At 33.5% G+C, this 19,320-nt stretch overlaps 2 non-coding genes and 1 pseudogene across 3 annotated transcripts; all 3 read right to left on the bottom strand.

Moving 5' to 3' along the window:
• Positions 1–13,345: 13,345 nt before the first annotated feature.
• On the bottom strand, positions 13,346–16,202 carry LOC148192590 (uncharacterized; annotated as a pseudogene). Its single transcript, XR_015782283.1, has 6 exons — positions 15,568–16,202; positions 15,159–15,471; positions 15,022–15,047; positions 14,574–14,671; positions 13,817–13,898; positions 13,346–13,695 (listed from the first exon to the last, which is right to left on the bottom strand). The product of XR_015782283.1 is annotated as an uncharacterized LOC148192590 (transcript).
• On the bottom strand, positions 14,548–14,632 carry LOC124821832 (small nucleolar RNA R44/J54/Z268 family). The gene has a single exon (XR_007027497.1). It is a non-coding gene; the product is annotated as a small nucleolar RNA R44/J54/Z268 family (small nucleolar RNA).
• Positions 14,699–14,785, bottom strand: LOC124821831 (small nucleolar RNA R44/J54/Z268 family). The gene has a single exon (XR_007027496.1). It is a non-coding gene; the product is annotated as a small nucleolar RNA R44/J54/Z268 family (small nucleolar RNA).
• Positions 16,203–19,320: the final 3,118 nt, after the last annotated feature.

Below are 19,320 nucleotides of genomic sequence, written 5' to 3'. Positions count from 1 at the left end.
TGCACATTCTATACAAAAACTTTGGATGATAAAAGCACAATACAAAATAGTGGCGTCAGTGTAGAAGTTGAGTCACTACAATTTCCCACATCCAAAGATCAAAATCCTGTAATTGGATCAATGAGATATTATGGTAGAATAAAAGAGATATGGGAGGTTGATTACACTAAGTTTTCTGTTGCACTCTTCAAATGTCAGTGGGTTGACAATAAGAGTGGTGTCAAAATAGATGAATCTGGTATGACACTAGTTGATTTTCGAAAGGTTGGTTATGGAGACAAACCGTTTATCATGGGATATCAAGCAAGTCGGGTTTTTTCTGTCAAAGATCCTGCGTCTGACCATTGGTATGTCGCTTTTCAAGGAAAACGACAAATTGAAGATAAAGAAGAGAATCTAAGTAATATTCATATTGCTCACAACCATCCATTTAAACCGACAATAAATTTGGATGTTGACCCTCTAGTTGATGATGTACATGCAATTCGGGAAGATCACAATGGGGAAATATACATATGACTAATCCATATGATTATGTATGAATTTCATATTTTTGTAAAAATTTATGGCTTTTGTTAAATGTAATATGTTATTTTGTAAGTCTTTTATTAATCTTTCATCTTATTTTTTGTGATAGATATATGGTTGAGACACCACATTCGTCTGGGGATGAAGTCCCCACTTCTAGACTCACTAGAGGAGCGACGAGGTGTAGACAACTTCAACTTAGAAGAAATGCAGGTGAGAGGAAACCTACCATTATTGACATGGTCACCGAAGTAGCATTTGGACCAAATGCAAATGAATTTAGGTCTTACGTTGGAGTACTAGCACATGATCGTATCTCTATACTTACTCCATCCTTTGACCATATATCTAAGGCTGATCAGAATCTTATTTGGCAAGATATATTGGTAAGTTAATCAATATTGCTCCAAATTCTACTTTAATTATATTGATAAATTTGTATTGATATAAGGTTATTACTTTCTTTATTGCAGATGACATTTGATATCCCAAATGTCGCCAGCCTAAGAAGTAGGTGTTTATCTGCAATTGGAGAAAGATTTCGAGGGTTTAAGATAAAATTGACGTCCAAATATATATTTGGACCAAAAAGTAATGAAACACCATGTTCCAAATATTCTGCAATTGACGAAGAAACATGGCGTCAGTTTGTACAACTTCGTTCATCTGAGACGTGACAGGTAAGTGTAGGTAAAAACCATTCAATTAATCATTCATAATTTTATATCATAACACTTGTTTCATATAGTAGACTTCCACTTTTTGAGGATAGTGACCCTCCTCCTCCTCCTCCTCCTTCACCACCATCTCAGCACGAGAAATGGAAGTTAGCCCATATAAGATCATCAAGCTCCTACACTTCCGACACTACCAGAGAGATATATGAAAGAACTGTAAGATGTCATTTCTCATATTTTTACAACATTTTTGTTATATATATTAGGTTTAATAGGTTCGGAGGTCCCTATATTTGTGGGTTCGTTTCAATTGGGTCCTCCAATTTTGAAAGTGATCAATTTGGTCCCTAATTTAACAAAATTGAGTCAATAATACCCTTTCCGTTAAATGCAATGGACATCATTAACTTTTTAAACATGTGGTATGTTGAAGCATCCTTCAAATAAAACTGTGCCACCTGCAAATAAAAGGATGCCTCAACATGCCACATGTTTAAAAAGTTAACACCGTCCATTATATTTAACGGAAAGGGTATTATTGACTCAATTTTGTTAAATTAGGGACCAAATTGATCACTTTCAAAATTGGAGGACCCAATTGAAACGAACCCACAAATATAAGGACCTCCGAACCTATTAAACCTATATATTACATAGATCTTTCAAATAAGTATGAAATTTTGTTATGTTACAGCACTCCCTGGTTGAGTAGAGCTCCCAAGGTCAATTCACACAAGTAGGTCGCCAGAATACTCTTGCCACAACTATTGGGCGACCTAAGCACCCAGGACGGGTGCATGCTACTAGGACTGACATAAGCATACGACAATTCTTTGGGTCTTCCTCGCATCCATCTTCATACGAAAAGCTGAAGGAGAACACCAGAAAAGAGATGACGTAGGAGATCACAAAGAAGGTCTGGGCATAGTTGTATGATGAAGTTACTGAAATGGTTGCACGCCAGTTCCAACAGCAGTATGAGCATTATGGCAATCGTCCTCCACCATCTCTTGTAGCGGAACATGCTGTGGCTCCTATAGGTAAAATTAATAATCATTTTTGTTTATTAATTTACATTTTTTATAACCTAACATTTAATTTCACAGGTAGAAGCGACAAAGGAAGTTGCTTAGCTGCCGGTGCCCTAGGGGATGACATGGACGACACTCGTCCATGTCACCTATATATTCTCTCTCCTACCGGGACCATGCTAGTGGCTGGTGGCACAATGTATGAGACAACCACTATAGTGCATGGTGTAGAGCTAGCAGAAGATGAGGTCAAGGTCACGGTGGATGAAGTTGTCGTACTAGATGCCCTTGTTCCCATGCCTACAGAGGAGTTTTTCACTGTGGAAGAGGCATTTAAGTCCTTTATCGCCTGACCTAAACATTTGGTTGGTGATGTATCTGACCCCCTAGTAAACACTCCTACTATATACTTCTCAAAATTAGGGACCAAATTGATCACTTTCAAAATTGGAGGACCCAATTGAAACGAACCCACAAATATAAGGACCTCCGAACCTATTAAACCTATATATTACATAGATCTTTCAAATAAGTATGAAATTTTGTTATGTTACAGCACTCCCTGGTTGAGTAGAGCTCCCAAGGTCAATTCACACAAGTAGGTCGCCAGAATACTCTTGCCACAACTATTGGGCGACCTAAGCACCCAGGACGGGTGCATGCTACTAGGACTGACATAAGCATACGACAATTCTTTGGGTCTTCCTCGCATCCATCTTCATACGAAAAGCTGAAGGAGAACACCAGAAAAGAGATGACGTAGGAGATCACAAAGAAGGTCTGGGCATAGTTGTATGATGAAGTTACTGAAATGGTTGCACGCCAGTTCCAACAGCAGTATGAGCATTATGGCAATCGTCCTCCACCATCTCTTGTAGCGGAACATGCTGTGGCTCCTATAGGTAAAATTAATAATCATTTTTGTTTATTAATTTACATTTTTTATAACCTAACATTTAATTTCACAGGTAGAAGCGACAAAGGAAGTTGCTTAGCTGCCGGTGCCCTAGGGGATGACATGGACGACACTCGTCCATGTCACCTATATATTCTCTCTCCTACCGGGACCATGCTAGTGGCTGGTGGCACAATGTATGAGACAACCACTATAGTGCATGGTGTAGAGCTAGCAGAAGATGAGGTCAAGGTCACGGTGGATGAAGTTGTCGTACTAGATGCCCTTGTTCCCATGCCTACAGAGGAGTTTTTCACTGTGGAAGAGGCATTTAAGTCCTTTATCGCCTGACCTAAACATTTGGTTGGTGATGTATCTGACCCCCTAGTAAACACTCCTACTATATACTTCTCAATTTTAATATGGTTTAATAGGTTCGGAGGTCCTTATATTTGTGGGTTCATTTCAATTGGGTCCTCCAATTTTGAAAGTGATCAATTTGGTCCCTAATTTAACAAAATTGAGTCAATAATACCCTTTCCGTTAAATGTAATGGACGACGTTAACTTTTTAAACATGTGGCATGTTGAGGCATCCTTTTATTTGCAGGTGGCACAGTGTTATTTGAAGGATGCTTCAACATACCACATGTTTACAAAGTTAATGTCGTCCATTGCATTTAACGGAAAGGGTATTATTGACTCAATTTTGTTAAATTAGGGACCAAATTGATCACTTTCAAAATTGGAGGACCCAATTGAAACGAACCCACAAATATAGGGACCTTTAAACCTATTAAACCTTTTAATATTTACTTCTTATTGACGTCAGAACATAACCATTTTTTCATGTAACAGCAGACATGTCAAGAGGAAAGTCCTACACCGAAGAAGACTCATTTATCTGAAGACGACCCTCTTGGTGCGTTAGACGAGCTTGTTAACATCATTTCAGATACGCCGATGATTGTACCATGAGATTCTACTACATTTGGAAGAGATGCTTATATCCCATTGTTCTTGCATCAGCAAGATGTTAGGGAGCTTGCGTCGGGGAGAGAAGAAATTAATATTGCACTCATTCAGTTGTGGATGATGTAAGTTTATGAGGACTTTTTTATATAACTTTTTTTATGAAGTTACTTATATCAAATCATTTCTTCATTTCAGGTATATGTTTGATGTCAGTAACAAGATGGTGTTCAATGATGTATATGGGTTCATTGAGCCCTATATGACTCATGAAAAAAATAAATTTGATGATATCCAAGCATACATCACTACCTGTTTTGCAATGGGGAAGAACATATATTTTCTCCCTTATATACTTGGGTAAGTGAAGTTTGTTAACTTTAAAGTTTCATTTATTAATTTTGGTATATGAAATTTAAGTTATTACCAATTTCAGGTGTCATTGACAGCTACTTGTGATCTCCATACCGGAGAACATTACTGTATGATTTTGTTCATTGCACAAGTCTCCTCCTAGCCCTCTTAGAAATGTAGTAAATTGGTAAGAACCTCAATGTTTCAACTTTCTTTGTTATATAAATGTATGCTAAAGCAATTTTTTTAAATAGTTCCCTTGCAACACATATGATGTTGTTTGGGAGATCTACTGCTACAGCTAAAAAGCTTGCATTGGTGAACCTTAAGGTTTGGTATTTTAGTCCATACTTTGTTACATTTTGTACCATTCCAATGATGTTACTTAACATTTTATAATTATGATGATATATTGTAGTGTAATAGACAAACCAGGTCATATGAGTGTGGTCACTATGTCATGTATTGGATAATGACCACTATTCGTACACATTACACCAATGAATGGAAAACAATAATATTTAGGTTTGAATTTTATTTTCTCTGTAGTTTAGATTTCATATACACTAATTGAAATCATTGTGGTTTATGAAGAGATTCAATATGACTACTCCAATTCCAGAGAAGTCACTTAAACTCGTGAGGAAAACACTGACTAAATATGTAATTCAACTATGTGATAATATGTAGTAGATATTAGGATATAATAAGTTCTAAGTTTATGCTTCTAAGTTGTTTTATGCTTTTGTACATTATTATTAGTTTAACTTTGTACATTGGATTGATTTATGCTTCAAAGTTGATTTATGATTACATTGAATTGATTTATGCTTCTAAGAAGTTGATTTATGATTAGATTGAATGCATTTATGTTTTAATATAATTTTTATTGAAAATATATGCTTCTTGATTGTTCTGGACTCTTCTGACTTGAAATATATATGCAGGTCTATTTCTGCAGTTGGGAATGTTGTAGAAACATACCTGTTCTTAAAAAAAACGGGGGAATACGCCTCGGTTGTGACCATAACCGAGGCAAAAAGCTCCTCTATGGCATCGGTTAAGATCACAACCGAGGTAGAAAGTCAGCGAAAAAGCAAAAATAAAAAATAAAAAATAAAAAAACACATTACTGCCTCGGTTCTGGTCCTAACCAAGGCACTAGAGACCGCCATACTGCCTCGGTTCAAAAGGAACCAAGGCCTAAAGACGTTGGAAAAAAAATAAAAAAACAAAAACTCTACTGCTTCGGTTACCTTTGAACCGAGACAAAATCCTATCCTTTTATGCCTCGGTTCTGACCGAGACATAAAAGGGTAGACATTTTGCCTCGCTTGTATATGCCTCAGTTCAGGAACCACTGCATATAGGCGAATATAACCGCTGTCATTGCCCTTGACTACACCAGTGATTTATAGGTACCGACCATTTTAATATATAATAGGTATTATATATATATATATATATATATATATATATATATATATATATTTACATTATATGATAAAGTTGGATATACGTGCTATAATAAATATATTTTTATAAAAGATTGGGAAATTGAGATTGATGATTAGAGAATTTAGTATTATTATAATACTAAAGGCATATAAATTATAAAATTCTTTTACTTTGATTTGTGATTGGTCGTTTTATTATTTTATTTTTCGGTAGTTGTGTTTTTTTATGTGAGTTGTTAAATATATGTGAAAATGTTTTATATAAGTATAAATTTTGAGATTTATGTACTTCATTTAATTATGTATCATAAGTGGTTATAATATGTGATATATAAATGAAGTTTGGTATGAAGTGCTCTACTAATAATTAAATGTTATTTTATTGAGACAAACCTTTATGTAGTGAATAGTTATTAAAAGTTTAATATGTTACCTATTTTATTTTTATAATAAGTGGTAGTGTATTCAGAAAATTATCAGATATTATAATAAATAATATAATTTTTATTTCAAAAGTGCAAAATAATTTGGGGTTATTAAATAATGGGTGCAGTAAAAGTAATTTATTAGGCCATAGTGACGTGATAATCGGATATGTTGCATTAAGTTTTGGGGACGAAAATTCTTTTGAGGTGGAGTGAATGTAAGACCCGAGAAAATGTAGAGCTTATAAATAAGACTTGAGTATGTTTTATTATGATCTGGATGAGTTCACAAGGTGTTGTGTAACTTAGTTAGTGTGCAAGTTTTGAGTAGAACATAAAGTTCTATGTTATTTATTTATTTTGTTTATATAAATGCAACACATGTTATTGTATGATTGTTAAATTTGTGATGTCTTATATTTTTAATGTGATGTGTTGGTTTGTTGGTAGAGATGATCTTTTGGTCGCAAAAATTATAAATAAAGGTGTAAGAAATAAAGACAAGTACTTTAAATAATAGAAGTTGTTGAAAATTAGAAAATATAACGTGGAATCTAGCAGTTGTGTTTTTTTCAAACCACTGGAGATATTATAAGAAGTACTATGTAGGTAGTTTCTTTTAGTTATAATATAATTTATTGAAAACAAAAGTTTTATTGAATTAGAATAAAAAAAGAGGGAGCGTAAAAAAGAGAGACACGTAAAAATTGAGAGAAAGAGAGCAATGTGAGACAAAGGGACTGAATAAGAGAAATGAATTTTTAGATAAGATAGCAGAAGCATGAGAGTCTGCGATTAATTAATCTGGTATTGATAAAGCCCTATAATTGGAAAAGGTATGAGAAGCTTACCTTACTTAATTATTTGTTTAAGTAACTGTTAATTTAATTTTGAATGCCTTGAATGATTTGTTAGAATATTGGTGATTTATTTGGGTGATTTGTGAGATTTAGAAGTTTCTATACCATGAATGTGTGGTGGTCTCCGTTCTTGGGCTCTTTCGTGGCGAAAGGACTTGCGGGGGGATGTGTTGCAATTTTGAGGCTTTTTGTTCTCATTTTTGGCTCGCGATTTGGGGTTGCTTTTTATTTCTATTTCTTCTCTGAATTTGAAGAAAATGTAATGTTGGCAGCCCAAGGTTGAGGGTTTTGGTCTTGTAACTTGGGGGGTATAATTTTAGGGTTTCTGAATTTGAGAATTTTTCCTTTAGGGTTTCTGTTTTCTATTTTTCTAATATTGCAGATGCTCCAGCATGATAGAGATGTGAGTTTGAGAAGACTTGGGTTATTTAAAGTTTTTGGGCTATGAATTTTGGAAACAATGTAATTGAGTTTACTTTATTTCTTTTTTATTTTATTAATTTTGGTATTATATAATTAGATTTCCGCAATGGTATTATAATTTTTAAATTTTTAAATTCCACTCCCAAAAATCCGGATGTTACATTTGGTATAAAGAGATTTAGAAAGATAAAAAAATAATGATTAAAAAAATAAGTTGATTTCACTACCTTTTCAAAATAGGATTTATCATTGGTTATCTAAAGATTATTGTTCAATTAATTATTATCTTAGATTTTCAAATTAATCCATGTAAATTCTCCAGATGCATGATAGAGATGTGAGTTTGAGAAGACTTGGGTTATTTAAAGTTTTTGGGCTATGAATTTTGGAAACAATGTAATTGAGTTTACTTTATTTCTTTTTTATTTTATTAATTTCGGTATTATATAATTAGATTTCCGCAATGGTATTATAATTTTTAAATTTTTAAATTTCACTCCCAAAAATCGGGATGTTACATTTGGTATAAAGAGATTTAGAAAGATAAAAAAATAATGATTAAAAAAATAAGTTGATTTCACTACTCTTTCAAAATAGGATTTATCATTGGTTATCTAAAGATTATTGTTCAATTAATTATTATCTTAGATTTTCAAATTAATCCATGTAAATTCTCAATTAATTTATTGGATTTCTCACTCTTAACCAAAATACATTCTCAATTAAAAGCAAGAATTTTGTAGATCAATCATAGTAAATTTAACCAAAGTACATTCTCAATTAAATATTACTATGCATAATCATGTGTATTCTTTTACCTCTTATATCAAGTAAAAAAAAATTAACCAAAGTACATTCTTGATTAACTTTTGTTAAAGTTTTTATCATTAATCAAAGTACATTATCCAATATTGGCAAAAACACATTCAATCATATGCAAGGTTCTAACTTTAATCAAAGTAAACTCTCAATTAAAATTGAAAACCCTTTGACTCATATGATTGATATGTTATGTAGATTTGACACCATGTTAAATTTCCATAATATAAAAATCATTATGTTTACTTGATTAAGAAGCAAAAGACATAGATAAAAAAAATCACAACAAGAATCAAAACAACAAACAAATTTATGCATCTAGGCTTATAATCTAGTTAAGAAATTACAGCACAATCAACCCAAAGGTTTAATACTCCATGGAATGTTGAAATAACATGAAAATAGAAGAAGAGAGGGTGGAGAACATGAGATAATAGAGGGTGGATGAAATTTGAACCCCCCAAAGGGTTCCTAAGCTCCCTAATGTGTTTCCTTAAGTCTCTTTATATAGAAATTGGATTGAGCTTTGAGGCTTTTTTGTTGTTGTAATCTTCTTTATGATAATTTAACCTCCTCCAATTATCTTCTAAATAATCCAATATCTTAAAAATATATTTGATTGTTATGAAGATCTAAAAATATTTGAGATGCTATATGCTAGATTAATAAAAGATTTGGTAAATATTATCTTTTGATATTTATTGAAATAGTTAAATAAGGTAATTATTTAACAATATCAAATAAAATATCTTAAAACATATTTTCCCCAAATTCTTTTAATCATAAACATTTATCAATTATCAAAACCAATTTAGTAGAAAAAAATAGAGAAAACCGCAAGATCCAATTTTTGTTGCATCTTCCCTCTTCTTGGCTTAGCCAAATTTCTTCACTTTTTCATGTTATGCTTGGATTGACTCCTTGTGATCTTGATTATTTGTTATTCTTGGATTTATCTTTAACATGTTTTTTTGTATTTCATGCTAAATAAACCCAATTATAACAAATCCTAATTAAAATATTCTATTTAAGTACAAAAACCAATTATAAATCCAATATTAAAGACTAAATGAGGGCATAAATATGAACTTATAAACTATTCTCCAAGAAGTTGCAAATAGAATGCATTTTTCTATCTGTCCAACCATCATACATAATTGTACATCCAGTTCTCTTCCACTCCTACTTATAATCCTCAAGGATTTCATATGTTTTATTCATAGCTGTTTCAAGAGCTTTTCTCTAATGTCATATGATAATATGATGGTTTGTATCTAACCCCATACTTACCAATCATTTCACATATCTTTGCAAATGCTAGATTTCTAATTACATTAAAAAGAATGACACTAGTGTAAAAAAGTTCATCCACATGAGCATCAACTTCTCATTTGTATCATTTTTTCATCATTTGATTTATATTTGCATGGACTCCCCCCTTGTTAGTAGTAGCAATTTTTTTCCTTTAAAACCAAATACCATGTGTCCTCCTTCAACACTTTCACTTTCTTCCTCGTCTTCACCGATATTTAACTTTCTTTTCTTTGATGAAGCATTCTTAGCTTCAACAACTATTTTTATCATCAAATTTTTAATTTCATCCGAAATAGAAGCACAAGGTTCAGAATCCTCCCTGGTTCCAACAAGATGGTGTTTAAATATAAATATACCTCCACTCACAATCTTTGAGCAACAGTTACATTTCACTTTTCTTCCATTACCATTAAAATCAAACCTATGTTTCCATCCAATATCAGATCGATTTCTCGAAGCATTTTTGCTTTTATTCTTAACGGCCTAAACCCTAAACCCTAAACCCTAAACATGGCAAAAGAGGACTAATTTAATATTAAATATTTTCTTTTACATACTAAAATAATACAAAAACACAACACTGCCTAAAGATACGTATAATGATTTTCATTATGAAATTAGGATTTCATTTATATAATTAAAGCAAAGTGGCAGACAATGGTGATGTCTCATTTCTTTAATGAAATTAGGATTTCATTTATATAACAAAAGTATAGTGGCAGGCTATGGTCACGTCTCATTTCTTTAATGAAATTGGGATTTCATTTATATAATAAAACATAGTTACAGGAGCAGTGGTCACAGACTTTTAAAATGAAAAAAAGTTTCACTCACCACCAGCACACAATGCTCGAATGACGTGACATCAGGAGCGGTAGTGGCAAGCACGTCGGCGATCACGACTTTGAATGGGGCCTGGCCACACCAAGGCGTACGGTAACTGCGAACCATGCAAACGACGAACAAACGAAGCGTGCGACTTCTAGCCAATGAAGCGAAACCAAGAAACACAACGATTACCTAATGGAGCGTAGTGGCGATAGCAAAGGAGAAGGGCATAGGGAGAGATGCACGACAACAAACACAATGGTCGAGAAAAACACAACGAAAATGAATAAAAATAGTAGAGTCAAGTCATTAAATCCTAAACTCAAAACGATATTCCATTTATTCATTTCTTCTTTATTTAAACTCGCAAAATCATGACAAAATCACGATTCTACATATTCCCACCGAGTTCAGTTACATGTCGAGTTTACTCAAAAATCAAGTTAACTTGGAAACCAAGACTGGGAACACAAACTCATCCGAGTTAATGAGTTAACTCGCAAGTTTGATAACCATGCTCCTAACATATCTAAGTCAACATAAGTTTTACTTATGCATAAGAGATTTTTAACATTAAAGGTTCTCAACAAAGCCTTAAAGCTTTTCACTAAAATAAAAACTCTTATGTCATATGGGAATTCCGGTCTCACACAACCTACTTATTGTCACTAAATTACTAATGGGTAATATTACAATTCCTTGAGTGAATAGAAGTTTGAGAAACATGTATGCACGTCAAATCTGATAGTAACTGGTAGCTACTAGTAGGAGTCTTTGTTTTTTTGGACTAAAATCTTGACAAACATACATCAACATCATTATAGATGATTTTGGCGAAGAACTCGATGCTGGTTCATAAATGACGAGCTCCTGTTGTTCATCCATTCATTAGGTGTCTATAGGAAAGATGATTTTTGCACCTCCTCATTGTTAACTTTCACATTTGCATATGTACAATACCTACGGACCGGTCATACAACCAAGAGTAGCATAACAACTTATAGATTGATCAGTCATATTGATTGTCGATTTCGAACTTGACCGATTAGTAGACATCCAATGTGATTAATTAATATATTAAAAGCAACTTAATACAAATAAGATAAGTAATAATATTAAGACATTATTGAAGTATAATTAGATCGGTTGTAAGTAAAAGTCTATTACCAATAATATAAATTGAAGGTCTAAGGTAAATTTTTACATTGATGACTACATTTAATACCCTTGCACTCGAATACCTACTTACTTAAATATAAGAGCACCTTTTGCATGTATCACTTAAGGGGTTCACGATGAACAAAACACACTTGATAATGGACAAATTGGAGACAAGAGTGACCAGAAGACTAATACATCAAGGAGGTGAGAGTGCCCGACCGGTCCTATAGAAATGACATATAATGTGTCATTCAAGTCTAGGACCAAAACTTCATCTGTTGAAATATTCATGAAGCTTTCTGTATTGATAACGAGTAATGAAGATTTTTTTAGCCTTGTATGAATTTGATAATCATCAGATATATTGTTTTTTTCACACTATAAATGTGATATGATAATGTTCCTCAAACTTTACATCTTTGTTATGATATTGTGCCTTAAATTTTAAAAATCCTATAACTTGACTTGATAAAGTGCCCCCAATTTTGAATTTCAAACAACTTTTGTTGATGTTGTGTCTCCAATTTTGAAAGTCCTATAAAATTACTTGTATTTCCAATGAAAATTTTAGATGCTTATATTTGAGTTGTTACTTAAAATTCAATTGTGAGATGAATGCTTATATTCATAGTCTTTGTAATGAATAAGTATATTTAAGTTAACACTTTGAATAATTTTGCAAGATGAAAATTTTAATAATAAAAAAAATAATGATAGTTTGTGAACCTTGTTTCATGTGGAATTTATAAATTAAAATTAAGCTATATATTTAATTTATGGATAACAAAGATTTCTTTTAGCATATGGAAGGTTTTTGGATTATAATTTGACTCCATATTTATTAATTTGACAAATATGAGCTGGGCGTGCACTCTAAGTGTAATTGACAGAATACTATGAGAGTTTGACTATTTTTGAAATTTTTGGATGAGTATATGTAAGTTGTCCCTTATAAGATATTCTTAATTTTTAGTGAATCTTTTTCACGAATTAGTTATGAATTCTTCATCTTAGGATTGGGTTATTTAGAAGAATAAGGAAAGAGAAATGGAACAAACAATTGTGTTCTTTAGATAAGTTAATTTTTAAAGCACATTTATATATATCTATTACTGTTTATGTTTATATTATGTTGGTAGTGTCAATTTAATCACTAGTACAGTAAAAGGAAACGACAGCGGTTATTTTTGCCTATCCGCACCGGTTCTGTAACCGAGGTATATAAAGGCGAGGTAAAAAGTCTATCATTTTTTGCCTCGGTTATGAACCGAAGCAAAAAAGTGTATGTTTTTGTCTCGGTTCAAATGAAACCGAGGTAGTAAAAGGTGTTCATTTTTTTACTCTTTTTTTCGTGGACTTTTGACCTCGGTTTCTGATGAACCGAGGTAGTAAATGGGAATCTTATGCATCGGTTTAGAGTTTAACCGAGGCAATAGAAACTGCAAAAATATTAAAACTAATATTTTATTCAAAAGCATCACATATTTTCAGAATTTTACTTTTAACACTCTCTCCAGAATAAAAGACGACAAATACATTTTAATGAACCTGTAAAAAAGGAAGGCTATGACTGTATGGACCAAAAAGCTAAGAAGATAGAAGTGGTAGCAATACAAGAGTACATTTCCATAATAAAAAAAAAGTAATTATATATACAATTATGTCAAAGCAGATTTGTCCCTGCTGGTTCATATATTTTTAAATAAAAGGAGGAACATAGATGATCTAGTACTATATTACATATCTAATTGCAAGAGGCTTAAGACTTAGATTTCACAATTTAAACCTCCTCTGACGAAAGATCAAGAACAAAATGATCAACCACAGCCCTATTTGAGAAACACGTTTCCCCTAGTAGCACGAAATAAAATTCTTTCGAAAGGAACTGATTTTTCCCTTGAAACAACTCCACTGATAAAGCCCAACTTAATTTGCTTTGTTGACGTCTCCTCCTGAGCATAAATTTACCAAGTGTGAGAAAGAGAATAAATCTGTAATATGTTAGATTTCATAATATCTAGCTAATAATATGCTAGATTATAAGAACAACCATAAACCCAGTAAGGATTGTACCTCCATTTTCTTCATCTCCATTTCAGCTTTTCTAATCTGGTGATTTTCCCAGGCTTGAATCTTCACCTCTTCACGCTTGAACCTAAATAAAGGTTTAACAAACAAACTTTGTTAACAGTCAACATTGGAATAAGATAAACCCTCAACATCTCCACCATTGATTTAGTTCCATGTACAGAGAGATTGGGTTTGTATTTGATATTTCATATGCTAAGTATAATGAAATTTTCATATCAAATCTAGTAAGACCCGCAAGTTACTCTTTCTACCATAAATATTCAACATGCTACATAAGAGAAAAAAAATTATATATTATAGATGATACATTTGATAAAGAAGAAAGATAAAAAAGTAACAAGTGTTGAATATATATATATATATATATATATGTCATCTTTAATGAAACCGTCATGTATCCGTAAAAAGGAAAAAAAAAGAGTCATGGCTACTGTCAAAATCCAGTAGTATAAGAAATGTGCGATTATCTTTGATTGAATAGTTATGTCAATACTACGAGCAAATCAATACATCATTGGCCAAATATCAATATTACACATGCACTTACCAACATAGCATTTAAAGCAGGCTACCCCAAGATGAGGTTATATCAAATTAAATAATTGTATAAAATTGCTCATCAGTTAAGAAAAGTGATAAATATTGCTCTTAGACACATTGGATCGTCAAAATTTAACTTGTTAATAATCTCAGTCTATATCATGAAAATTGGTTATGCATAAGAGAGATTCCCAAAGACAAATCACCATCCTTAGCATAAGTACTGATGTCCCTGTCTAACTTATCGCCACATGCAAATCGTATAATGGAACTTGAAACAACCCGTGCAAATACTTCCTTAAAAAAAGTTACAAAATAAACACAAACACATCAGAGAGATTCCCATTAGACCAAGTCAACATTCTCCTTTGAAGTGTTGATGTCCCTATCTATTTTTCCGTCATCTGCGTATGACTAAAACATTTAGAGTCTCTAATTGTTTTAATATTCACACTAAACAGCAGAAGCTAGATCACAAGCCATGCAATCGCACGCAGTAACTTAGAACAACAACATCACAATTGCAATCACAATTGCAATTCAATCATGCTAAGAAATATTAAAAAAAAACAATAAAAAAAAACAAAACAAAACAATAGAAGTTTTAGCAGCACAAGTAGTGTAGCAAAACCATTAAAACACTTTACTTTACGAATCATCGAAGAAGATAAAGCTAATGCCTCATATCGAAGTTTATATCATAGAAATGAATCTCATCCCAAGAACAAGCTTTCCTTCAATACATTCAGTTGATAAAAAACAAGCTCAATAGTTAAGTAATTACCTGCCTCATCCCAAGCCATTGCTCGACTTTCTAGTGGACTCAACTTTCTAGCTTGATCTTCAATCCTCTTGCAGGGCCTTGTTGATCCTCTTCCTCTTCCTTCTTACTACTTGAGTAATCATGCTCCTTCTGTGGCACAGGAGCTATCAGTCTCAAATCATCTGCGTTTGAGTTTCTTGGTCTGTTTCTGGAGTGACTTTTCTCTCCTCCTTTTGACAATCCCAAAAGCCACTTTTGTGCATCATCCCACTTAGAAGGGGTTGGTTTTCCCATAGTTGTTCGATGGTGGTGGGGGATACGACGGCAGCTTAATCTGCCAAAACGCAAACCACCAAACTGTAATCCTGACCGGACCGCTCAAAATAAAAAGAAAAATCAAAACAAACAAAAAGGAGAGAAAGGGGATAACAGCTGAAGCAATGTAGATCTGAGACTGTTCACCATGCAGCACTAAAATTGGGGATAGGGATCTGGATTAGAACCCTAGGAGTTGTTATCAAGAAGCTGCTTCACTCCCAACGGCCACCGCTTGCTCTTTAATCCAGAGGCGACGCACTCCCAGGCGAGGTGGAAGCCGCGCTCGCAGCCGTCGAACACGACGAGGTGTTGATGGCTCCCAGTGGCGGCGTGGCAGGGCTTGGAGCAAGCAGCGCAAGGAGCAAGGCCACCGCTTAGGAAGGAAGCGGGGGCTCCCGGCGGCGGAGTCCGGTAGGGTTTCGGCAAACAAGGAAGGCGAAGGGATCTCGATCGATTCCAAGAACGAGCGTCCTGGTGGTGGTTGATGTGTAGTGGCTGCGACGGGCGTTAACGGAGGAATAGGCTTCCGTGGGAGCAGGTTGGATGTGCGGCGATAACGGAGCGGTGGAAGAAGAACTGAGGAGAAGCAGAGGAAGAAGAACTGCGCGGAGTAGAGAAAGATGAACTGGAGATTAGGGTAGTTCACTTCATGGTTGAAGATGAAAAGATAATACTCACACGCTTCTTTGTCAAACCCGATGTCTAAAACAATAATACTGACTCGGTTGTTTATCAAACCCGATGTCTATGCTATTTTACTGTCTCTGTCCAGTTCAACCGATGCTGTAGGTCAATTTAAAAAAGGATTATGCCTCGTTTTAATAGTTAACCGAGGTAATTTGGCATTTATGGCTCGGTTGAAGGAGAACCGAGGCCTATAAGTTCATTTAAATTGCAAAAATGCCACCGCCTTTATATATACTTCGGTTTTTTGAAAACCGCGACATATTATCCGTCTTCTTTTCCGCGTTTTGTACTAGTGAATGTCTGAGATATGATAAATATTTATTACAGGTGTTAGAAATTCAGGATTAAAACTACTCTATAGTAATCAATTATATAAGTTGTCTAATCGATTAAAACAAAAAGCAATACCATTATCTGTTTTATAAGTGAGTAAATCTGTTTAAAATGGAAATTGGATTGAAAATTTGCTTAAGTACAAGATTAATCGGTTACATAAGTTGACTAATTGATTAAAACAATTTACTTTGTTTAATCCAGTTCATTTAATAGATTGATCTGTTATAACCGTCATTTGAATTTGTAACTTGCTTATGTGATTTTATAATTGATTACATGCTCAGAATAATCTATTAAAACAAAAGAAAAATTGTTAAAACATAAGCAAAAGCTTCACAAATTACATAAAAACCTTAATCGATTATATTGCATTAGGATTCAGAAAATCCTATATATATGCGACTTGAGCTTTGTTTTAAATGAATCAATTGTTGTCATTTTCAAGTACTAACATTTACATTGAGTTTTGAATACAATAGCATTCAAGAAGAGATCTTGGAGAATCAAGGCTACATTGGTTGCTTATACATCAAGATTCTTTTAACAAAGTTGGCTAAAACCTGTTCTGATTTGATTTGCACCAAGAGGAGTTTGACTTGAAGATCCTAATCATCATAGACATTCTGTATTTGTGTACTTGTGTGGTTTGGCCAGGTGTTGAGAGATGTGAGTGTTCTCAAGTGTTGTAAGATAGTGAGGTTATTCATCTCTTGTATTTATATATTGATTTTGGGTGTGGTGAGAAGTGCATTGAGAGGGATATTTCTGTATGTCTGTAAACTCAATCAATTTTATAGTGGAATCCCTTCAAATGAGGTTGTTGAAGGAGGATTGGATGTAGGCTTGGGATTAACCGAACCAATATAAATGGTCTATGTTGATATTTCTCTTTACTTTCTCTCTTTTATTGTTGATTCATCACTTATTGTTTATTGACTTCAAGAAAGCCAAAGATTTCACAAATATTTTGAAAAGAACAATTTTTAAGGCTTAAACGAATTCACCCCCTCTTGCCTTGAGATATAAGGCATGTCTTTTCTTATAGTGATGAAGGAATCATGCTTGGTTACTTTGAAACCACCAAAGCTCGAACATCTAAGGTAGAAGAGGCCATACATGTTAAATTTAACAATTATGAGTATGACAATAAAATGTCAAAGCTAGACGAAGCTTTTGCAGCTATGCAGATTGTGATAAAACGTTGAAGGTGCCAGATGGGTCAACTAAAGTAGACACGTCGAGACAAGAACACGAGTGTCATGATGAGAAGAAAACCTTGTGGGTTGCATCATCTAGTGGTCAAGAATCATCCGCTGGAGAAGATCATAGGTGATCTCAAGGAAGATATCAAGAACATGGCATATTTTAAGCAACAACCAATTGTTCTTATCTCACACATTGAGTCATCGAACATCAATGAAGCGTTGGAAGATGACTTTTGAGTCCAAGCCATCTAGGAAGAGTTAGATCAATTTCAAAAGAACGATGTTTTATAACTTGTTGAGCAACCTCAAGGGAAACACATTGTTGGAGTAAAGTGGTTCTTTAGAAACAAGCTGGGCTAAGATGGAAAGGTTGTGAGGAATAAAGCCAGGCTCATCACCAAGTCTACTATCAATAGGAAGGTATTGATTACACATAAACATATGAACCTGTTGTGAGGTTAAAAGCTATTCAAATTTTACTTTCTTTTGTAACTTACAGTAAAATTAAGTTATACCATATGGATATTAGAAGTGCTTTTCTAAACAATGACATCAAAGAAGACGTTTATGTGGAACAACCTTCTAATTTTGAGTGCTCTACTAATTCCAAACATGTTTTAAAACTAAAAAAAGTGTTGTATGGTTTAAAACAAGCTCCTAGAGCTTGGTATGAACGCTTAAGTTCTTTCTTAATTTAAAACAAATTTTCTAAAGGAAAACTAAACACCACACTATTAAGCAAAAACTAAACAATAATTTCATCATTGTTCAAATTTATGTCTGTGATATTATTTTCGGTGCTACTAACGAATCTCTGCCAATAATTCTCTAACATAATGCAAAATAAGTTCAAAATGAGCACGATGGGAGAACTAAAGTTCTTCCTAGGGCTACAAATCAAGCAAGAGCAGAACATTATCCTCATACATCAGTAGAAGTTTATAAAAAAAGCTGCTTAAAAAGCTTAAGTTGGACGAGGCAAAGGAGATTAAGACTTCAATGCATCCAACGACTAACTTAGGGCTAGACGAGAACTCTAGAAAAGTGGACAACATCGTTTATCAATAGATGATAGGCTTACTTATGAATCTAACTGTGTCTAGACCTAATATAATTCTTAGTGTTTAATTATGTGCTAAATTTCAGTCAGACTCGAGGAAAACCCATATGATTGTCATTAAATGCATATTTCATTATCTTATTGGGACAAGTAATCTTGGTCTTTGCTTTAAAGGAAGAGAAAATTTTAGGTTGCTGGGATACTGCAATGCTGACTATACTTAAGGCAGGATTGAGAAAAAAAGCACCAGTGGAGGATGCCACTTCATTGGAGGCAACCTTGTTTCCTGGATGAGCAAGAAACAAAGGACAATAGCCCTCTCAACAAGTGAAGCAGAATATATCTCAAATATGAGTTATTACTCTCAACTTCTGTGGATCAAAAACCAACTCGAAGACTATGATGTTTATGAGATCAAACATCATTTTATACGAGATTATTTACAAAAAGGTACTATGAATTTACAATATGTAAACATAGAAGATAAACTTGCTGATATATTTACAAAACCCTTAGTTGAATGAGTAGGTTTGAATTAACGCGTTTATCATGTATGTCATGTAGCGTTAAGGGCTAA

The sequence above is a fragment of the Vigna umbellata genome, chromosome 9, assembly GCF_029865625.1.
Source record: "Vigna umbellata cultivar VRB3 chromosome 9, Vumbellata_1.0, whole genome shotgun sequence".
NCBI classification, from domain to species: domain Eukaryota; kingdom Viridiplantae; phylum Streptophyta; class Magnoliopsida; order Fabales; family Fabaceae; genus Vigna; species Vigna umbellata.
The sequence above is the reverse complement of the archived record's forward strand: the minus strand, read 5'-3'. Positions and strand labels throughout refer to the sequence as shown.